Source organism: Zootermopsis nevadensis, unplaced genomic scaffold (genome assembly GCF_977971745.1).
Source record: "Zootermopsis nevadensis isolate Lab colony 2312 unplaced genomic scaffold, Znev_1.0 Znev_ptg000001l, whole genome shotgun sequence".
Taxonomy (NCBI): domain Eukaryota; kingdom Metazoa; phylum Arthropoda; class Insecta; order Blattodea; family Termopsidae; genus Zootermopsis; species Zootermopsis nevadensis.
Window position 1 is genome coordinate 5,971,677 of NW_028259133.1, and position 22,587 is coordinate 5,994,263.

At 38.0% G+C, this 22,587-nt stretch overlaps 1 protein-coding gene across 2 annotated transcripts in view; it reads left to right on the forward strand.

Annotated features, from left to right (window-relative positions):
* Nucleotides 1–639: 639 nt before the first annotated feature.
* LOC110829272 (uncharacterized) overlaps nt 640–22,587 on the forward strand; it is a 68,827-nt gene continuing 46,879 nt past the window's right edge. For both annotated transcript variants that reach the window (XM_022062839.2, XM_022062840.2), the window contains exon 1: nt 640–779. The gene's annotated coding sequence lies outside the window, so the exon portion shown is untranslated. The remainder of the gene's footprint in view (nt 780–22,587) is intronic.

Genomic DNA, 22,587 nt, shown 5'->3' on the forward strand with positions numbered 1-22,587 from the left:
CTTAAATGCACTTTTGATTTGATCCACTTGAAAACGACCGTACAGCCAGTTTCAAAACATGGAATCCAGGTAAAGTCGAAATAATTTTTTTAGCTTCGATGTTGTAGAATTTGAGGTTTTCACGGCCATGTTGTTATTTTATAAACAAAGTATTACATCAACAAAGTTCTCTATTTTCCAAAAATCTATAACGATTACCCTACTGCAAGTGGCGCCAGTGTCGATTTCCCCTATCAATTTTATTCATCCGCCAAGATGATATTTCCGGTTTTAGGGAATTTAAAAATACGATTTTATGGTCGTCCCCAATGGCATAACGTCAATACCAAATTTTATCCAAATCCGTACAGCTGTTTTCGAGTTTAACATACGTACAGACAAACATGATCAGCCCTTTGTGCGTTTATTTCAAGCGCATCATACAAAGAACGCACATGTAGTAAAGCAAATTATTTGTCGAACGTTACAATGAAAATACAGTGGTTTGTTTAATTACGGGACAGAGTGAAAGGGTTCATCTGACAAAACGCTTCGTTTATAAATATCATCTGGCCGCGACTGTGCGGTCACCATAATGGAGTTCGAGTTACAAACCCCCCACCCCCTCATTCCCCGCGCTTAGTTGGGATGACTGGTTCGCACGTGCGCCGCCAGTGTCGCGGCACCCCTCAATACAGCGACACACATTCAGCAGTAGTCAGTCAGCCCGTGAGGTCTCGGCGAAATTGTGAAGCCAGTCGAGATTCCATCTCGCGTAAGAGATTCTCTACACGATTCATGTAAGTACAAAATCTGTTTGAGTTACTTTATCGCAAACACGCACCACTTTTTGAGAAATTCAAGTTGCCTCGTTAATTATATGGTCACACGTAATGAGAGAAAAGCATCAGTAACATAAATGTTCTGCGTTCAGTTTCGTATGTTGAAATGAAGTTCACGTAAAATCGGTCATTAAAAAAATGTATGTGCAAAAATCATAGTTACAGGCAGGCTTAAACACTATTAACTAACAAAAAGAAAACATCTGTTTGTAAACCTTAGCCCAACTCTTTGCAGCCGAAGCTCATCTGAATACTATTTACGAATTAACGCAATTGATTACCGCAAAGGAAACACAACGCTTCACCATTCCAAATATCAATCGCTTTATGTTCCTGAGAGAAATAATCGGTAATTATTCTGAAAAGTACACGAAACCCATAAATCCACTTTTTGGCCAAAATGCAAAATTATTGATTGCTAAAGCAGGTGGCATATATAGTTACCACTAGGCTTTAGAGGCTCAAAAGCGCAATACTGTGGTCAGCGCAGTGTTTTATTGATGAATAAATTAGTTACCTGCACGATGTGGGTTCTTTCAAATCTTCACCGTAGCCAGGAAACTTCAGTGTAAATTTATACACAACGGCACTATAAAGCACAAACAAATAGGACACTTTCTTTATCAAAGATCTAAATCACTGTTTCGTACCGTCTGATAATTTACCTCTTTCGTAACATTTATATTATTTTAAACATAATTAGTATTTTACATAATTATGTGGCTATCATTTGAGAAGTTCTAAGATAAACTATGACAAACTGACAGATATGTCCTAAATCAAACAAAGCATTGGCCTGGTATACTGATTTTATATATTCAAATCCTAATAGTATTATATTAATTAAAAAACTTGGTAATAAAAACTCCAACATTATGACATAATTCTCGTAAAAATATATTCCATCTGTTGCCCAGTAAGTAAATTAATTTATAATTCATCCGGTATAGTTCCGGAACGAAAAAAAAAATGGCTTTCACAAGATTTTCCATTACCGCCAAATTACAGACACGCAATTATTTAAAAAATGTTTCAAATTAGTTTCATTACTCGTACGTTCATGACGTAGTCTGCAGAGATTCTCGGAACAATGATTTTCAATACAAAGGCCTATGAAGTTCGGTCCATGGACCACGGTCGTGTATGGATTGTTTCTAGACACTAAAGTGAGGTAAAGTATTTAAAGAAGATGACGTAAAGTTCCTACGGCCACGCTTTACCCCCGGGAAAGGACCATCGGTGGGCTCCAGACCGGTGTGGACGCAGAGGACAGAAGAAAAATCCTCCGTCGGGGACCGAACCCCGATCGGCCAGCCCGTAGCCAGAGCTACCCAGCTCATGTTTCTGGACAGAGTAGCCTTAACAAAACCTCATAAGCATAAATCATATGAGTTAGGTATCAAGGACCAGTAATTTTTTAAATTTGCTATAGAAAATGTTCTATACTGCTAAAATAAAGCTTTCTCGAAACTGGCATCCGGGAGAAACTGATGTTGAGGACAGGGATACAACAGTCAGCGTTTGCGGTACTTCCAGAAAAAACCAAACTTTAGTAAAATCAACATTATTTAAAATAAATAATTCTTTTTAGTTTTATTGCTCGCTTTAAAATACGCCAATACAAATGTATATAAGAAAACCAGGAATAATGTGAATTGAATCGAAAACACCAGATTCTGATCTAATCAACCCTGATTAGACAAAAGAAAGTGTTATAAAAGCACAGCATCAGTAAGAGAAGCAAATCAAAACTACATTCAAGCAGGAATTAAAAAAAACAGTTGAAATTCTACCACTCAATTAACAATTTTTTATCTTACCCATTTCCTAACCAACAATTAAAATATGTATCATTTGCATGCGGCTACGTCACAATGACGTAATGGGAAGAAAATTTGGAGTCAAGAGGGTATGAGCAGGTCAAAGGAAGGTGTGGGAGACAAAATTAAAAGCTTCAAAGTTGCATCTCTATTTACTCTGTATTGTTGTGTTGGTATATTGCCTTCAACAATTCCCTTTCGTTATTACTCATTGTATTTTAACAGAACAATACGTCTTTATCGAATGATACATCGAAGATTGGCAAGGGTGGAGTTGGACGTAGAAAGTTTACTGACCAAGAACAGTTGGCCTCTGAACAGCGACGTAAAGAACTAAAACATCAGACCTTTGAACAGCGACGTAAAGAAGTAAAATATCAGATAGAGAAAGCGATCAGGAAGGAGCGCGTTGCTCTAGTTATTATAAAAATTCGAAGATCATGACATATAGGAAGGGTGAGATTAGCGAGATATGTAACATGAGAAACAAAAATTACTAATCTCAAACAGCAGTTTTGGGATCTAGATGTAGTTGGAGACGAATAGTATTAAAAAGGAGCTATAATAAAAATGTATGAGGGTGTTGACTAGATTCAACTGGCTCAGGACATGGTGAATGACCGTCTTACGTGAAGACAAACTGAATTTCTTCGTCAGCTGACAAACAAAGGATATAGTAGAACGAAGCGGTCCTGACCTAATTTAAGGTACCATCCCTGAATGTACCTGGAATGGCTGAGGAAACCCACGGAACGCCTTAGTTATGATAGCGGGTCTCTAGGTCGAGATCTGAACTCGGGGGAGAGGAAACTGATATGTTAACTACTCGGCCGTGATTTCGGTTACGAGTCCCTGAAGATGGAGGTAAATACAGTATTCCAAACGTTGGAATGCACCCCGCATTGACACAGTTTTCGTTCCAAGAGACGTCAGTGGACCTGGGGGAGATTTACAATAAGCTTAAATACGATTTCCATATCCTGGTCGAATGCCAATTTTATGGCGAGTTACGTCCTACTTTGCATGTTTACGGCTCGCTGGGTGACATGTTGGGCGGCCGCCGCCGTTGCAAGTCTGACAATACGAACATAGGTCTTGTCTAGTGTATTTAACCGGCAATCTGGAAAATTGTTGCATTTTAATACACTAGCCTCATATACAGAATTTTGCTGTTCTACCAATAACCCGCCAGACCTCTTTACAATGTGACAAACCCATATACGCAAACACATGCAAATAAATACGTGTTTGGGCCCATATTAGACATTCTGTCTCGGTTTGAGGAAGGCCTGCTGGTTTTTAAGCTACAATTTTAAATAGACGCAAATAGCCTTAGTCGCTGACATACCCTTAAAGCCATAGACAGACAGACAGACATACCCCTTCACCACACAGAGTAGACGATACACAGACATAAAGTGTCAAAACTAAAATGTCAAAGTAGTATGTAATATTTGACATCAGTTATTTTTGTTTTCACGAAGCGCAAAACATGGATTATAACCAGGACGCCATGTTATGTACGTGTGCCATAAAATTTCAAGTCTGAAAATAGTGAACGGATCTCAATGAAATTTGGTATTGGTAGTCTACACTAAGAGTTGTGGGGTGGATTTAATTCCAGTTTATATGTTGACTCTGTAATGCACAGATACACTGTAATGTGCGATGTGGTGTGATGTGTAAATCGAACTTTATCGACTTTCTACAAAATAGCTTACTGTAAAAATTATTCTTCATAATTACTCATAAAAATGTAAATATTTGTAACATAAATATAGATCTAATTAAGTTCTGAAGTTTTAATTGAAAAATGTTTAGTTATAGTGAATATAATACTGTGACAAATAATATATTGTTCCTACACACTGTAATTAACTTTGCAGTAATAGACTTGTGACGTATCATTCATCATAACAGATACATTTTAGAAAGAGACCTATATGTATTATAAATTTCAGTACACCAGAAATTTTATTATCTTCTCAGAATCATTAAAATCAGGGCCGGAATCATGCTACCTTCACATTAGAGCGACAATGGAGCGGGCAATTAAGTACTTTCAGTGACTCTGGGTAAAGGCCGAGCGAGAAGTGTTAGCACTGGCGCAAGGGACTGATTTTGGTCGTGTGAGATGGACCCGTCCAAAGCACGCGCTGGAGGGGTGTCAGCTTCAGTTGGTTTGTAGCTCTAGCTGTGCTTAGTTCGGTGCGTCACCGCAGTTGAGGCTGTGCGACCCCCACTATTACTGAACTCCCCTCTCTCGGCTTACATATCGCGCATTTAGGTGCCACGACTACTCGCGCGACCTCTACTTCGAAGATTTGTTACAAACGACAGTGAGCCAACTTTTAAATAAAACGAAAAATAAGGAAGGAAAAGTATAAGGGTGAACAAATTATGGCTAATGAGACATGTAGCGCGTATTACTCATAAAGATGCAAGTCTAATGTGTGAAGGTATGGACTAATTCTTGCGAACCTTCGGGTTCTAAAAGAATTATGGAGTTTCTTGAATACAGGATTAAATATAGGATTATAGTAACACTTCGCTTCAAGAATGAGCAATCTAAAGGTTCTGGTATTCATGGGTGGGAGGGGGCACAAGGCAGTTTGCCCCATTGATTATCTGCCCACCAGAAATCCAAAGTTGTCCAAAAAAGAAATCAGTTTCGGAAAAATGCTCTTTCTTCGCTGGAGATGCTTTTGTTTTCTGGATGAATAGCTAATATGAAATGATTTGACGTGAGAAATTTACACAGAACGATGCATGAATATGGATCTGTAATAATTATTTCTCAAAGACGAAATCGCTTTAAGCAAGCTATGATATGCAGCTAAACGTTTCTCTTACAACGAAATATATTCATTCCTTTTATAAGATGGTACTTTTACGTGGGCTCTCAAGTAGCACACGATAGTATTACGTTGTCAAGTTGGCCCTCCTTGGATGCAGCTATTTGTGTCTGTGTAGCATAGCAAAATGTGCTTTCTAATAAATCTGCGAGTAGTTCACATGGAGAGTGGCACACACAACAGAGCTTTTCTAATTTAAATATTTACATTTCTTTGAATTCGTTTCCTGTTACACAACACGAAGATCTAAGAATTCGAAAATATACTATTTTACCAACATCCTTACTATGAAATAATTTAACAGGTTGCTATATATGACAGCCATCACACAGTCTGTACGTGTTAGACTTTTTGACAGTAATTTTTTATGACCAGAGTTTCCGACTTCGTAAAAAGAGCTTATTCAGTCCACTTTATCGACAACAAGTAAAAACGTGTGTTCTGTATTATCAGAAACATAAAGCTGAATGTGATTTTGGACAGCTGTCATATTTTGTTTTATATTATACACAAATATTATTTTAATTTGTTGTAGTGAGTTGTTTTCTAAGTCCTAGCACCACACAATACTCCATTAATGTCTCTAGTGTCACTTCCACCTCATACGTTTGCACGATTATCATACTACAGTAGAGTCCCGATTATATATTCTTCAGTTACTCGACTTGCTGTGTCTAAACGCTCCATTTTATTAACATTCACCTCAATATTTAGCGAAATTAATGACACTCGTAGACAACGCGCCTCCTATATTTTATGAACTCAGTTACTGCAGGTTTTTTGGTTGACCTTGACACAAAGAAAAAGAAAGAAGGCTCAGAAACAAACCCCCTTTGCTAATATATTTAATTTACAAATATACATTCTGTTAAATACTATTTTTGTATGTGAGATTTCTTCATTAGATGCCGTACTGTAATTTTTTCTTAATTTAATTTATCATATTTTGAGCTACAAATTGAATTACCATTAGTCTCCTGCATTATCCAAAATTTTCAATTATTCTACCGTCCTTCGGCCCCGTTTAGGTCTGAAAATCAGGACTGTACTGTATAATTTATAGAAGAAAATCTATAAAGTGAACAGAAGTGACAGTCTACCTGGTGAAATAATTATACCAAATTTCATAAAAATCCGTCAAATAGTTCAAAAGTTATTACAGGGGAGAGAGATACTGACTCCATCATCAGGCAGATGATATAGGAACAAATCTAAAGGCAGCCATTTTCATTGAAAAATTATTGTTTTATTTTTCTGGCGAGACCTTAGAAAATAAATAGAATATACAGACACAATAGCAGATTTCGGGGCGAGATTCGCTCCTCTCCCCTCCCCTTCCTATCCCTTGACTACCAACGCCACTGCGACGTTTGTTCGAAGCTATCACTGAAGCACCGATCATTCGAGTGAAGTCAAGTGCTTTGTATGAACGTAGTGAGATGCGTTATATACAAGACAATACCACAAATTCACAGGCGCTGTGCGTTCCGAGAGGAACGTTGCAAAGTTCAGTAGTCAATAAAATGATACTCTTGTTATGGTTACACGGATATCTTATTTCACAGTCGTCTTAACGACAGAGTATGAACAAAAAATCATTTATACTTATTTTGGATGTGATAAATGTAATAATAACTCGAAGGTACTGGGCAGTTTTGATGGACTTGGAGGTTACAGGCCTATCTCACGATTCCTGTAATGTTGTTATGAGACAGTTTTAAGGATAAGTCCCTTCGGAATTGACTGTTTAGAGAGGAACATTTGCTGTGGAGGAATCTGGCCTATATGCAAGAACTCCGCCTGAAACATATTAAAACTATGTTTAAAAACTATCCCTTCCTGTAGCAATTTCCACATGACGTTTGTCTTGAGTATCCATTTTTGATTGCAGCTTCATTGGTCTTAACTGTGACATTAGTTCACCTAGCATTATTTTTTTTTATAAAAAGATTGACTTGTCGTTTTAATGACAATGCATTGAGGCTGCAGGGCACTGTATTATTGCAGTAAATCTCTTTATCTTCCTGAAATTCCTTTCTTCCCGCTCACTACGAATGATTTCTCTGTTTGCTGGTAGTTTTCTTTCAGTGTTTCGCAAAGGCACAAAATCTCAAGCGTGTCGCGAATTATTATAATAAATCGATTACTCGCATGTTATAGTTATAAAACGGCATTACCTTATCTTTCATAATTATAATTCGTAAACACTTACACAGAAACACGCTAGTTCATAATCGATAGTTCTATTCAACATGTGTTGTTTTGTTTTAATATGCCTTCATCTTTATAGAGCAGATACAATATTTACGACTACGTACATTTTGTACCCCCTTTTTGTGAGGCAAAATTCGTGGTGTGTCTGACAAATTATGGAGAGCAGAGTGTAAAAGAAAGGTTGTAGAAAACTGTTCTAAGTAAGTGGTATTTAACCTGGGGTACGCGTACCCCGGGGGTACGTAAAGACATCTAAGGAGGTACGTAAAATTTAAAATATATATATATATTATTTTATAATAAACACTGAATAATCAGTAATGTAATTTATTTAATTTATTTTAGATGTAGATTATATACTATGTATAACTTGAATTATACACCAACAACTTTGGGAGTACAAAGTTGAAGAGAAATTATATCTGGGAGTACGCGAACAAAAAAGTTTGAATACCACTGTTCTAAGTGACCGTAACAAGTGAACATCTCTAGTTCAGGCTGCTCGCCAGTGGAATGAAGGGGAATCCCAGCTGTCCGGTTCATTTGTCTTCGTGATCTTCACAGAGTTACAGGATAAAAGTTCCAGATGTTCATTTGTTCACCGTTACGACAGATACAAGTTTTGATTAGTTTTCTTTTTGTGCACATATTTTTTTAGTAGTTAGGACAGTGTAAAGTCTGACATTTATAGCCAGTCTTGGTTTATTTATGATCGCTTTCTGCAGCTCATATGTTGGCGTCGAACAATCTGATGATTAATGAATGATGAACTAACTGAGACGGATGACGGAAGAAAGAGGTTGTGGCATAATCGAAGGCAAATTGATATCTGCCTGAAGGACTGAGGGAAAGCACCAATAACCATTTGAGCAACAAAAGAAGGATTCATCACACTAATCATAATCCGATCAATGAAACATGTTAGTACAGCCGGTCCAGGCCTATGAGAGCGACCTAGTCACATTTCAGTGGAAAGTGTGAAATTGGTAGGAAAAAAGGTCAGAGTATCTTGCTAATGAAAGAATGCATACGCGTTGGTTGATACCCGTAACTTAAAACTGTCTCTGTAACTTAAAGTTTGTTTAAATTGTATAATTCTTGTTATACATTAATCAGCAGACATGATTTGTGAAAACTTCCCAAAAATTAGTTTTGGCTAAAATTTTGAACATTATCCACCGTATATCGTTTCTCATAACACGACGTTTCGGGAACTGAATCTGTCTCCGTCATCAGGGTCCAGGGATGGTGACTATCTCCTTTTAAGGGATCCAACAGGGTAGGAACCCATTTGACCCCTTATTTTACCTGGTGACAGAGACATCCAGTCTCTGAAACGCCACGTTATGAGAAACAATAGACGATGGATAATGCCCAAAATTTTAGCCAAACCTATTAAAATACACCATCGTCAATTTTCTTTAGAATGATCTTCCTGCGGTACAGATTCGAATGATATGGGAAAGATGATAAGTGAATAATTCATTCTAAAGGATGTGGAGGAACTAAAGAAAACCACGACAACCTCGGTCAGGGTAGAGCGTTTTCGGACCGACATTAGAATCCAGGACCTCCCTGGAACGAAGCAGAAGCAGCTTATTAGCCATTCGATAAATATTTCATTGGCTCAATTTTAAACGTCACATAAAGACATCAGTTAGTATATAGTACTGGTAACTTAACCGGTTTATTTCAAAATGTCATGTTCTTCTGACCACTCCATCCATCGTAACATGACAGCAATGACAGGGGACAGAGGTAATCGCCAAGACAAAATTGGGACCTATCACATCAGTGGTTGAAAATGCTATTTCTGCGGATTACGGATGGATATATTTTACTGGACTGAAAAGATACATTTTTATTTTAACTTCACTTTTTAACTTTGATTTCATCCCATTTTTAATTATCTTCAATTAGGATTCGTGCTGTTTCGGTTGTAATATTTGCCTATAGGATTTGTCTTCAGTGCCGTGAGATATACTCTTTTAGATTTACAAAATAAGGTCCGCTGAATGACCTTTGAAAACAAACTATGACTAAACAAGAGTAAAGAAAAATCATATCGGGGTATTTCTGAGCTACGTTAAGTGAGAAAATTTCAGCTTCGGTGCATTGTAATTTGATTTTGGAAGTAAATGTACGTACAGTACAGAGGATTGTATAATAATGAAATAAAACGTTACCTGATAAGAATATTCATAAAATTAGGAACGACAACAATTCGACATGTTTTAAGTTGAAGCTCATAAGATTGGCTGCCGATAAAATCTGAGTTAGTCTACTGTAAGTGATATTTTTAAATGACTCTAATTTCGTTTTTGTAGTAAACGATGTTGAATGTAATTGCATGTTTTTTCACATGATACTGAATTTTGTTTCGTAAAAGCCAATTTGATGTTTACGTGTTTGGTTATTTACTTTTGTTGCAAGGGAAGTAGGTTATGTATTTACTGTAGTTCGTAACTTTCGGGAGGTGGTTTGCTGTAACATCTAAGAGGAATAGAGGAAACTCATTAACGCACAAACGAGAATGGTGGGAAAGTAGTGTCTGATAAGGAAGGGAAGGAGATCGGGGTAAGACGGGGCTAACGGACGGAAAGTTGAAGGAATGCGAAACAAAGTTTATCGTTCCTCGTTAGGTTTCAACGGATCTTTAACACTAAGCCTTGTTTTGTTGTAAGTTGTAAGATAGTTTTAATGAAATAAAACGTAGTAAGTTTCTACAGTATAATATATAGTACACTGAAATTAAAAAAAATGCGAGGTGTCGACACCGAAAATGTATTACAGAGGTTCCAAGGAACCACGTAGATGAACCCTCTTGTCGGGAAATACAGTAAACCCCCTCACGTTGGACACCCCTATATCCTGGACTCCCCTCTATATTGGACACTTTTAATTGGAACCTGCGAATATCCTATAATTTTATATATCCACAATACCCTATATCTTGGACACCCCGTTATCCTGGGACTTGGACACCCCTTTTGTTGTAAGTTGGACAGGTTCATGCACTTGGCTTCAATGCTTTTCAAGAAAGCTTTTACAGTTACATATTTTGTTATCTGCAATTTCTGATTGATGAATGCCTTCCATCTGGAGGGTTAGCTTATGGCTGAGGGTGGGAGACATTGAACCTATCATTGGAATGCAGTGAAAGTGCTTAGTTATTCTTTTGTTAAACCCTTCACTGGACTACAATATTGCAGAAGATACAGTTTTAACTCCATCAACACTTGCTTTTAGGTTCAGACTGTGTTAACAGAAAAGGGGTTTTTCTTTTTGCGATGGGGAAGTGAAAATTAGTAGAATTAACTTTAGAAAAATTTTTTGAGGCTGGGGTGTAATGTGCAATGCATGAGAATGAGTTTTAAAAGATTATTATTATCCAAATATATAATATAATTCAAGTCTATACACAAACTTTAAATTGTTGATGTTAAAATTTAAAATTAATATTGATATTTTGCGCTATTCATCGTTATTACGATGTTACAGTATTTCGCTTTATACTACTACATGTTTCAATGCATAGCATTATCTTCAGGTTTTTTATCTCTAAAACTACTCTATATTTTTAATGCAAGTTTTCCATTTATTATATTTGTTTTGTAGATTATTATAGTAGGTGTTCCGTTGATCTTCTTATTATTTGCATCTTATGTTTTGTTTTTCATTATTCAAGAGTCGTGATGTACAGTATATCCTCGTCTGATCAGGTTGAATGTCTGTTCTTATTATCATTGGTGGTCTTGTTGTCATTAATTCTTAAATAAAATAAACCTAAAGTAGTTAGTGTATTTTAAATAGATAACATTGTCATTGCACCAGAATCTGAAAGGAACATTTTTCCTTTTCCCTCTATCTTGGACACCCCTGTAAGTTGGACACATTTTCGTGGAACCTCAAGAGAGGTTTTACTATATAGTACTTAGGTTTGTGTAGTATTATATTTGAAGGGGAATGAATTTAAAGCTTTTTTGAAACATAATTTCGCGCAAATAAAAAGGTGGAAGAATAGAACAATATATATACGCATTATCCGCCAATTAAGATAGTTCTGAATAACATCGCTCATTCTAGAACTAAGTTATCTCTTCGAGAAGTGCGACGAGACTTAGGGAACCGGCGAAATTAAGCTCCGCCGGGTTACCATAGCAACAAACTTTTCATCTTAACGCGAACGAACCTATTTTGACCACGGTTTTATAGCATTCGAAATCACATTCTACAGCCAGTACTGCCTTTAAAATTTCCCGTGGAGTTGTTAACCGCCTCCATAAATCGAACGAGATATCTCGCTTAAAAGCCATGTCTGTTGTAGACTGAATTTATTTCGCGTTTGGGAGGATGGTCGAAAGAAACGTGTCCAGCTGCCACCAGTTATGTTACAATGAAAATACACTAACAGAAAAAGAGTTCTTTAAATAAAAATCAGCATGAAAATGGTTAATAAAAGCAAAATTATGTCTTTAACTCATGTTGAGATAGTAATATTCAAATGTTTCACTAGTTTATACCCAGGAACATGGATGTCTTCTGGGTTGGTAGATATTGACCGAAGTTTCAGAGGAACCTACTGCCTCTATCATCCCGGCGATGATGGTGGAGACAGCAGGCTCCTCTGATGAAAGGCACAGTGCTTACTGCCTTTGTGAAGGGAATATTAAGTTTATCTGAAACGTCGGTCGGTATTATCTACCAAACCACACGGCGCAACATTCCAGAAGACAGCTGTCTTCATATTCGTAATTAAATCCTTTATTACGATAGATGAGAAGGTTTATTAATTCATTTACTTATCTTTGACTCTCCTTCCTTATATTTTAAGAATATGAAACTAGAATTAAGTTTATTGCAAAACTTTTTTTATTTTATTGCCTGCTACGAAGCTGTTCGACGTTTTGTTAAACTATTTCATTGTCTGCTCTTCGCAACTGTTTTATGATGAGGAGTCAGTTTATATATCTTTGCTGGTCTTCTGTCGGATACCATAACCATATGCAAAACAGGTTCTAACAGAAAAATTAATTTTCTGTACATCACTCTGTAGGTCAATACATCAAACGAGCTCAGTAGTGGTAACAAAATTACCGGTACGTGTGTGAGCTGCTGATGTAACGGACCAGGGGTTGAGAATGTCGCGTTAAAATGGGTACAAAGCCAATATTACTCTCAGCGTTAGAAAGAACATTTTCCAAAAACTATACCAAGTACAGATTAGATGGAAACTTGAAAAGAATACAAAGAACCAGTGAAGAGTTGAATTACTAACCATTCTGAAAGGACTTGTGGATTGTCTCTGTGGACAGGCGAACGTCTGTAAACAAATGCTCTGAATAATACGGAATATGGACGAAGACACAAGAACAGTTTCCTTAATAAAATTCAAAGAACTACTCTAAGAATATTTAAATATGAATAAAGAAATGGATAGTGAAATATGCCTATAGAACTGTACTCACTTTACATCATACACAATAACACTTGCTGGAAAATTAAAGATCACCAAAACACTTCCCATCGTTGATGTGCACAAAACATATGACAATCCTCCTAATAAATTTTGTAGTTCCATTTTCAGTTTATTCCGACATGGAAAACATTTTAAGTAGTTCCACAGTATGGTAGCCATATTTGCACTCTTTTCACTTCGACATATTAACAATGCAAATACCAAGGATGTAATAGCTCAGGTATCTGACACGCAATATTTATTACCCCCGGCGGCCATCTTGGATTATGGCGAAAAATGCAAATTGCGCTCCACTTGATATCTAAAGAAAAATGTATCAAAAACTAAAATTATGCTTATTATGTTGGCCATAAAAATTGATAGGTAGTGTCGGACACTGTCGCAGTTATTTTCGTAAAAAAGTCAATCGTGTATAGTATATTGAAATTAAACAAAATTTTGGACCCCCGTCGCCATATTGGGTATGCCAAGTGAGTCCATTGCACTCTCCATCTCATCAGCAACGAAATTCACATCCATACTTGACCCAGGCTCGTCAGATGCCGCCTGAGTTGTCAGAGAGCGCTTACGTTGCCTATATTCGCGGCAGTACTGCGCGTTGGTTTTGGGTCCGGGCCCGGCGTTTTCGGTGTCATTATCTTTGGAATTTTGTGCTCTACGCATTCGTGCCCGAAATTTGTAATTCTGGTTTTACTGTGCCCTCACATATCGCGACATTTTAATAAAATCGGGAAATTTTCAAACTTTTTAAAATTCACAGCCTCGTATCTTTTTGAGTTTTTGAGATACACACTTGGAGGTCAGGATGAGTTGTAACATATACACTCCTCTTCAAAACAACACTTGGTTCACTCGGATCGGATAAATAGTCTCTGAGATATGATCCCGTTTATGGACACGTGTCGAATCCGGAAAGTCGAAAATCGTGGGTTCACTTTGCGCGTGCGCAGTTCGCGACTTCCGGCCGCCACGAATGTCGGAGAGGTACTGGCACAAACTTTCATCCTTCCTCTTTAAAACGAGACGAAGATGGCGGCGCTATGTCTATTTTTAGCCGAGTTATTGGAGTTTGAAATTACTTCGACACAAACTGTCGCTCATTTGGGCGCGATTGCCTCTCCACACCCGGCATCAATTTTAAAGACGTTTTCACGTCAAAAGCAAACTTTTAGCTTCTACGACTTTGTACAGGAAATTCTGTCTGAATGAAAAAGGTGGCTACCAAGTAATCCTCAGAATTGTATGAAATTATGTGAATACCCAACATTTCAAAATAATTACAATTTAAGTAAACAGTTAGTAAAACAAAATTCTTTAAGACCATGGAGTGATATGTCATTTTGTTTGCGATAGTAAATCAGTAGTAGTCATAATCTATGTAAATAAATTTCAATAAATTGTCCTCGGGCTCACGAAAGTCGGAAAGTGAATGTATGTGGCCCGCTGATTTCATACACAATACGTTAGTTCGTAAGTTGTAAGTTTGTAGGTAATGCTCCGCTGAAACTAACTGAAGGCTGTGTTCAGACCACAATGATTGTCTGTGCGGGGAAACGGAAATACGAACTCTCTCGCGACACGGCCATACTGAGCCAGTTGCTTTAACTTAGTTTCCATGGATCACATATTTGTGTGAATCAGCTACTATGAAGCCATAGATCACTCGGTAATGGCAGACAGTATTTCTTAAACGGTGTCTAATTAAAGATTCCAGCCATATGCTACCAATCGTTTCACAAAGCTACTAAACAAAGTACGCTGTTACAACTTTCTACACCAGTACTGTGTAGACATATACAGAATAAACGTTTCGCTACTTTTTGAGAAAATTAAACAATTGTCCATTTGTGTAAACACAGTTACTTACATTTTATACGTTACTGTTTGTACACATCATGTCGTGTTCAAAATTCAGTGTAATTTTATTTTCCATATTAAAACATGCAGAATTTGACATAATGACGCACCTTCAGACGAATTATACAGCTCAGGCGGTGACCAGTTTTGCCCATAGGCATTATATCAGTCCAGGTTCGTAGTTCGAGTCCCGAACAGGCTGAACCTTAATATAAAAGTTAAACTAGGCTTTGGCATATTAATGTAGTTTATATAAACGAAGGAGGCGTGATTAGATGATATATGATACGTCTTACTTAATCTAAATTGATTGGGTTTGTTAATTTTAGCTTTGTTCAATGTATTAAATTGGAAGTGAGTGGCGACACTCAGTCGCTTGAAAGTGTTTCTTCCAGAATTTCAGTGTAGCACCGACGTGACATTCACAAAGGTTTCGCACTCGTAAAATTAGTTTACGAGGCTAAAACTTAATTACTACCAGATGTGAAATGACGGTCGCTCTAGAACAGTAGCAGTGGGGCGACTTGAAACAATGAGATTCGAATATGGCTTTTCGTCGCGTTTCCGACGTCACGGGGTGACATTTTAGGGGATGAATCGGATCGCCATATTCGAGTAAAAATTTGATAACAACTACAGGATGATGTGGCTTCTAGCCGCGCTTATGTTGTCACTCTCACCAGTTTTGGTCGCCGAGACAAGCAGACTAATTTTAAGTACAAAAACAGCCGAATCATTGCGCTGACGTGAAATCAATGTGAATGATTTTGCATCATTGTGTCACAAGACGTAAATAAAGTGGACAACTTCAAAAAATAACACCAGTTTCGTCTCCAGTTGCATAGGGTAATATATTTCGCTTCCTTCGCCCAAGCGCTACTCCAACCACCGCCTCCCCCCGTATATTCCCTGAGAGCTAAGAGAACCTTTCTCACCGACTAACCCTACACCAAAGTATTCCAAGATATCCTTAAATTCCTGTCCGTGCACCGAAGCGTACATACACGTAACCTTACTATCGTCGGACAAGTCACTGGAGTCGAACCAGTGGCTGTAATAGACAAAGGATAGGTCGTGCGCAGATGGGCCTTCACAGCATGTTTAATACCAGCCAAGGCAGTGGTTTTATGTAAATCCTAAATAATGTGCTGTTTTATAAAGAGATTTTTAAACTAGGTATTTGGAGAACAGACACAATAAGTTCGTTAATAATGTGGCACCTGCGCAAAGGACTGATTTTGGTCGTGTGAGATGGACCCGTCCAAAGCACGCGCTAGAGGGGTGTCGGCTTCAGTCGGTTTGTAGCTCTAGCTGTGTCTAGATCGGTGCGACCCCCACTACTACTGAACTCCGCTCTCTCGGCTTACACATCGCGCATTAAGGTGCCACGACTACTCGCGCGAACTTTATATTGAATTCTAGTTGAAGTTTTCAATACAACAACGATTTGTTTCCAAGTGTCCATCATTATCCCATTTCCCCCTATATTTCCTACGTTTGAATTGCTTTGTTACTGTATGTCGGATTCCCTTATGCACTTTTATAGACTCTCGCTATTTTCGTTAGAGTTTGTGCGTTCTTTACTAATTCCACGAAACAGATAAATGATTAGTTATTTTGATGTTTGGCGACTTCCGTATTTGTATCAAAACAATGTTTTTGTTGCCTACTACGCAGTGTCTCAGGACTACCTGTTGAATGACTGTAGTGTCGTTCACCTCCGACAAATTCCCAAAGCTGTCAGTTTGTCATTCTTGATTATACGAATTAGACCTGTCAGTTGTAATGACGGGGCGGTCTGCATGTTCCGTGCCAGTAGGTTAATTGGATCCAACATAGTTAGAGATCAGGCAACATGCGAAAGGCGTGATAACACGACAGGCCCAAGTGAGCGTGGCGCTGGGTGGTGAGGTCTAGAACAGTGGTATTCAACCTGGGGTACGCGTACCCCCGGGGGTACGCGAAGACATCTTAGGGAGTACGTGAAATTTAACAAAATATATATTATTTTATGATAAACACTGAATAATCAGTAATGTAATTTATTTAATTTATTTTAGATGTAGATGTATAACTTGAATTATACACCAACAACTTTGGGGGTACAAAGTTGAAGAGAAATTATATCTGGGGGTACGCGAACAAAAAACGTTGAATACCACTGATCTAGAAGACTGTATGGCGTATTGTGGGAAAATACGGAACTAATATAGATGTCCCAAAAAGATGTATACACACATCCAGTTACTGAAATAAAGGAATTTTAACAAACTAAACCATTGTATATTTTAACACAGGCATTTGAGTAAGCATTTCTATTGTAGGTGTTCAGTGTCCAAAGGTAGCTTTATGGCTGACAACGTTAATTAATATTTTGTACTATGGTGTGAAAAGACGGAAGTGATAGCTTTAAGGATCGTGCCACATTGTACTGTACCACCCGACTATGCTACTGGTGAGTTAGTGGGCATTCTTTGTTGGCAGTTGGTTAGTCGAGTTAAATGCAGTGTAAAACTACCAGAGACATAATCTGCCCTAAAGTGAACATGGTATTGCGAGTAGTGGTTACTTACGTTTCGAAATAAGCTATTGCCTCCATTTTCAAGGTTTGGATGAATTGTGCCCTCTTCGAAACATTGACAGCCCTCTAAAGACTGCACGGCGTCACAGCCCTGAAAACCATGATTTAAATTTCCTGTCTGTTGTATCACGCGCTGTGCCTTTAATGAGGTTCTGTCTGTATTTGTTCTGTGTGCCATTCAGTTACATTGACTTTAGCCACATTATCAGCGAAATGAGCAATTCCACACGGCCACACTGCATCATAGCACGTTGATTAATTGCATTCCACGCTCAATAAACAAACATAAGAACAGAATATGCACCTAACAAAATAAACTATTGCAGTATAAAGTTTCATATTAAACTTGTTGGAAATGTTTGTGATTTGTAAACGTTAGCATTATTGCATTTCGTATTATACTGTACGTATTGCACACACAGAACAATGCAACGCTGTTGTATTAAAATTAGCTACAATGAACGTCTTGTTTCGGCCATTTTGTTTAGTCGATGCGTGGGAATACCAGGAAAGAGTCTTGCCCCCTTGTGACACTTATGCAGTGATACTGCACGCAGTCACTTCCGTGCGCAGAAACGGATGTGAGTAGGGTTCGCTGTTGTTTCTCGATTTTAACGTAAATCGAGTGTATCAGCTAATGTTGATAAAACTCCCTGTACAAAATTTGATAAAAATTAATTCTGCCGTTCTCAACTTGCTGCATTCATAGCAAAACTAATAGATGCATTTTTGCAAACAGTGGCGTGCGGTACTATTTTCAGTAAGGGAAACAGTGGTATCTTTTGATTGTAAAGTTGGCAGGGAATTCGAGACTTGCGGAACATCACAAGTTGCATTGTTGAAACAATGTGGGTTTGAGAGTTCTCATGTTGTTTCAATGCTTTATGAAGGTTGTTCATACACCTAATCCAGTCTTGTTCCATACATGTTTTCTTTCATTCAGAAACAACAGGCATGGCCAAGAAAACAATTTTCCTATGTTACGGCAACCACATAGTCACTCTATTTTAGAAAACTGTTCTAAATTCAATTTCCCCACACATGATTTGCTTCGTGCTTTAAGTTATGCAACTCGCTCGTCGTTAGTCCTCTTTCTACAATTATTTTCTTTTCAGAAACGTCCCTCCTATTGAACCCCCGTTTTAAAAGGCGTTCGATTGCACAGTCACATGAAGTTTCTCTGCCAACGTTCATTTTAGCTGTGCGTGTAGTCTAATCACTCCCCTGCCACTAGTACCACGAGATTGGATCACGCGGATCGTTTACTTCCTGGAGTTTAATATGCTTCAAAATACGATCACAAATACAATCCTGCACCATCTAAATATGCACGTACAATGTTTTAATAAAACTTAATGTTGCTTACGACACCCAACAAGAACTGAAATCACACATAAACAGACACGTTCTTTCGCTTCTGCACTACAGGCCAAGGAGATCGGACAACACAGTCAGAATTGCTTCCTGTATGTTCTTCGGGTGGGACGAAAGGCAAACTTAACTCCCCCAAGGACACTCGCGGTCCAGTCTCTTGCTTCGGCGCACGCTGTGTTCTTGAGAAGATGACAGTATTCACAATCCTTGTTATTGAACTTGAATTACTTATGAATTCTTTTCGTTTCTAAACTACGGAAGCAATGTTTCCCTTTCTTCCCTGCACTGCCTGAAGGTGAGTAATACATTAACCTTCAGGTGATAAATTATGCGTCGGTCGCTTCCCTTCTGGCCGAAAGAAGCTTTTACGTGGTTTACCTCAGTTCTGCCACGTTATTTCCAGCAAGAAAGTAGTAACATTAGCCACAGTGCTGTACGCTTTATGAACTCTTTCATGTGGCTCTGCTTTGAAGTCGTTTCGACTGCCACTGATGTCCCACCTATCATCTGCCTAAGAAACAGGCGTCCAGATTCGAAAAGGGGTGAGTTGTTAGCATCACGCCCCAGCCATTTTACCCACGGGAAGACAGTCCCCGTTATTTATTGCATATGAGGCCGAATGGACACTAGGGTCAATCTGTACCCGATGGCCGCTATCTGGAATGGAACCATACTATGGGTCTCGGAATGTTTATGTGTTTATAAGTACAATAAAACTTTTAAACTTTAAATAAATTATGGAAAGTGAAAATATTTATTTGCTACAAAAATGTTCAATTCTTCCATCGGTGCTTGAAGAATTTAGCCACAGGCAGGAGAGTCTTTTAAATGGATCTTAAATTGATGGGGGGATGTGTACGGATTATATTAGTTTGGTTCAGGATAGCGTCCAGTTGCTAAATCTTATGGAACGCGAATGAAACTTCAGGGTACAGAATAGGCGAGTAATTTTTGCAGTCATCGAAGCGACCGTCAGCTTCTCAAGAAAGCTATCGCTCCCGAATTGTGACACATACCAGTGCGATGCTTTATACTCGACTGGGTAAGCTATTATACATTACTTCTACCATCAATACAGTTTTTTGTGCGAACGTCATTTGCATGTTGCCAACAAAGTTTACGACGAGTACTGGCATGCTAATTCACAATGGAAACATGTCAAACTCCAAACGTAAAGTATTGAACGGTTCTGTGCTGTGGATGTTCCAGCCATGTGACGAACTTAACAAGTTTCTTGCACAGAAACACAAAAAAAAGGGAAAAAATACGGGTAAGAAGCTGAGGTAGCAGAAGGAGTGCCTCGGGTATCCCAAGATCACTACTGGTATTTGCAGAGTGAAAATGAAAATTACCATCAATATCGTGTAATAATGTGCTTAAAAATTAATTAACTCTTGCAGAAAATTTACTGAAGTAGCATGAGTAGGTTCGTCGATGTGTTTACACTCGCATTTAACTCGTTTCCTTACTCGCACGCGAATCGACTCGCAGGGTGAGCTAACTGGTAGAGTATAGATGCCACTCTCATGCGAGTACCCGTCCGAATTTTTAACGTGGACTTGTCTAAAACCTTGTGCAAACCAGCCTTTGTAGTTTATGAGATGTAAAACGTGGCTTCAACACGTGACTCAGTTTCCGTCTGAAACGCATTGGTTCTACCAATTAGGGATGGGGCGTATCGCTATAAATCACCTGTTCTACCGTAAAAATAGGTTCGTTTTCAGTGTCAATTTATCAATACTGTTCGCATTACTGTTTTAATATGCCCAAAGTGGACATGCGCTGTGAATAATACAGCACGACTTTGCTGTACACTAGTTTCATAGTTTTAAAGCTTGTGGGCACAGATTACAACGCGCTATGCACATCCGTCTATTATTAAGCTTCCAGTTGCATTCTACAGACTAATTCATCAGAGGATAATAGTAAAACAATAAAAATGTCATCGGGTAGCCAATTTCCAGCAGTGATAAATCCTAGTCTGGAAGTCAGGTCGTGCGGAAATGCAACATTATTAAGCCCAAAATGAATTCTTCTCGGGCTACCAACCGTGTAGGGGATTTAATGGAGAAACACGAGCGCTTCGAGAACCATCCTCGTCCTCAGGGTATTCCATTAAACCACTTGACACAGCTGGTAGCCCGAGAATTCATTATACCTAGTCGCCGTGATAGCTTCAGATCATACATTATAAAGCCCCGTCACTAACAATCCTACCTTAAATCCAAGGTACTTTATTGTTATCCTAATCCTGTGTTATAGACCTGCGGCAAAACATTTATTTTTTATTTTCCCAGTTTAATTGATCTGGCGGCTCACCTAAGCATTCGTTACTGATTCTACGAGTAACTGCTAATTTAAAAATAAATTCCAAACGATTTTGCAAAACTACTATCTTAAAACCTTGCATAACGTGTAGTGTATTTGGAATATAAAATATGCATACAAACAAAACTGTTTACACTATGAAGGACACCAATGCCAAACGCGTTTCGACCTCAAGAGGTCATCATCAGTGGCAAAAGGCAAGTTAATTCATATAACATAAATCAAAATATTATGTTTTTTAAAAAACAGAGCATAAAGGTAAGTTCTTTACAAAACCATATTTAGTAACACTTCACTGGATCTTAAAACTTTGCAAACCGTGTAGTGTATTAGAATATAAAATAAAAAAACAAACATAATATTAACACTAGTGTCTTTTTATAGTGTTAATAGTTTGTTTGTTTGTTTATTTTATACTTCACTGGATGTTGGTTGCACAGGAGTTATATTGGGCACTTAGCTATTAGTCCACTAGTCTGATATCCGTTGCTGGTCTACGGTGGGCCGTGGTTGCGTTGTCTGTGCCCGTGAATTTCAACGATGCATGGGCGTTTATATTATATGATTTAACTTGTTTTATGCCACTGATGATGACCTCTTGAGGTCTAAACGCGTTTGGCATTAGTGTCCTTCATAGTGTAAACAGTTTTGTTTTTATGCAAATTTTATATTCTAAAACTGATATCGTTCCAACACGGAACTGATGTAACTGCTACATGAGAACAACAATGCAGTATCAGTACTTATATCGCGTTATTATTTTGAAGTACGCTACTTAAATCTTGTCGCTTATCTTTACATGTGCATTACAACGTTTACTTTCATTTATCTGGCCCCTCCATGGATGGCATAAGAGAAAATACTTGCAAAGTTACTGCCAACATATTAACATAAATCCTTAGCAATGAATCCCCGGCAAAACCCATGAAGCCTCCTGCCATATTGAGGAGACGTCTATTCCTATAATACTATAATTTTACTGCCATATACTGTATAGATGACGTAACCAAGTTAGTAATTAAAATACAAAATTCAGTACAGATAATGTTCTAGAACAGCGTTTCTCAACGTATGGTACGCGAACTAAGTAAGAAAATAAAAATATAATATTAACATAAATAAGTTTCCCTAAACGCATTTGGTTCGTGGTACATTTAATGTGTTTGTCGATCTATGAACAATGTTCCGTGCATAATTTGTAGGAATGTTTATAATATCCATCCATAAATAATTCACATTCCTATCTCCAAAGGTTAAT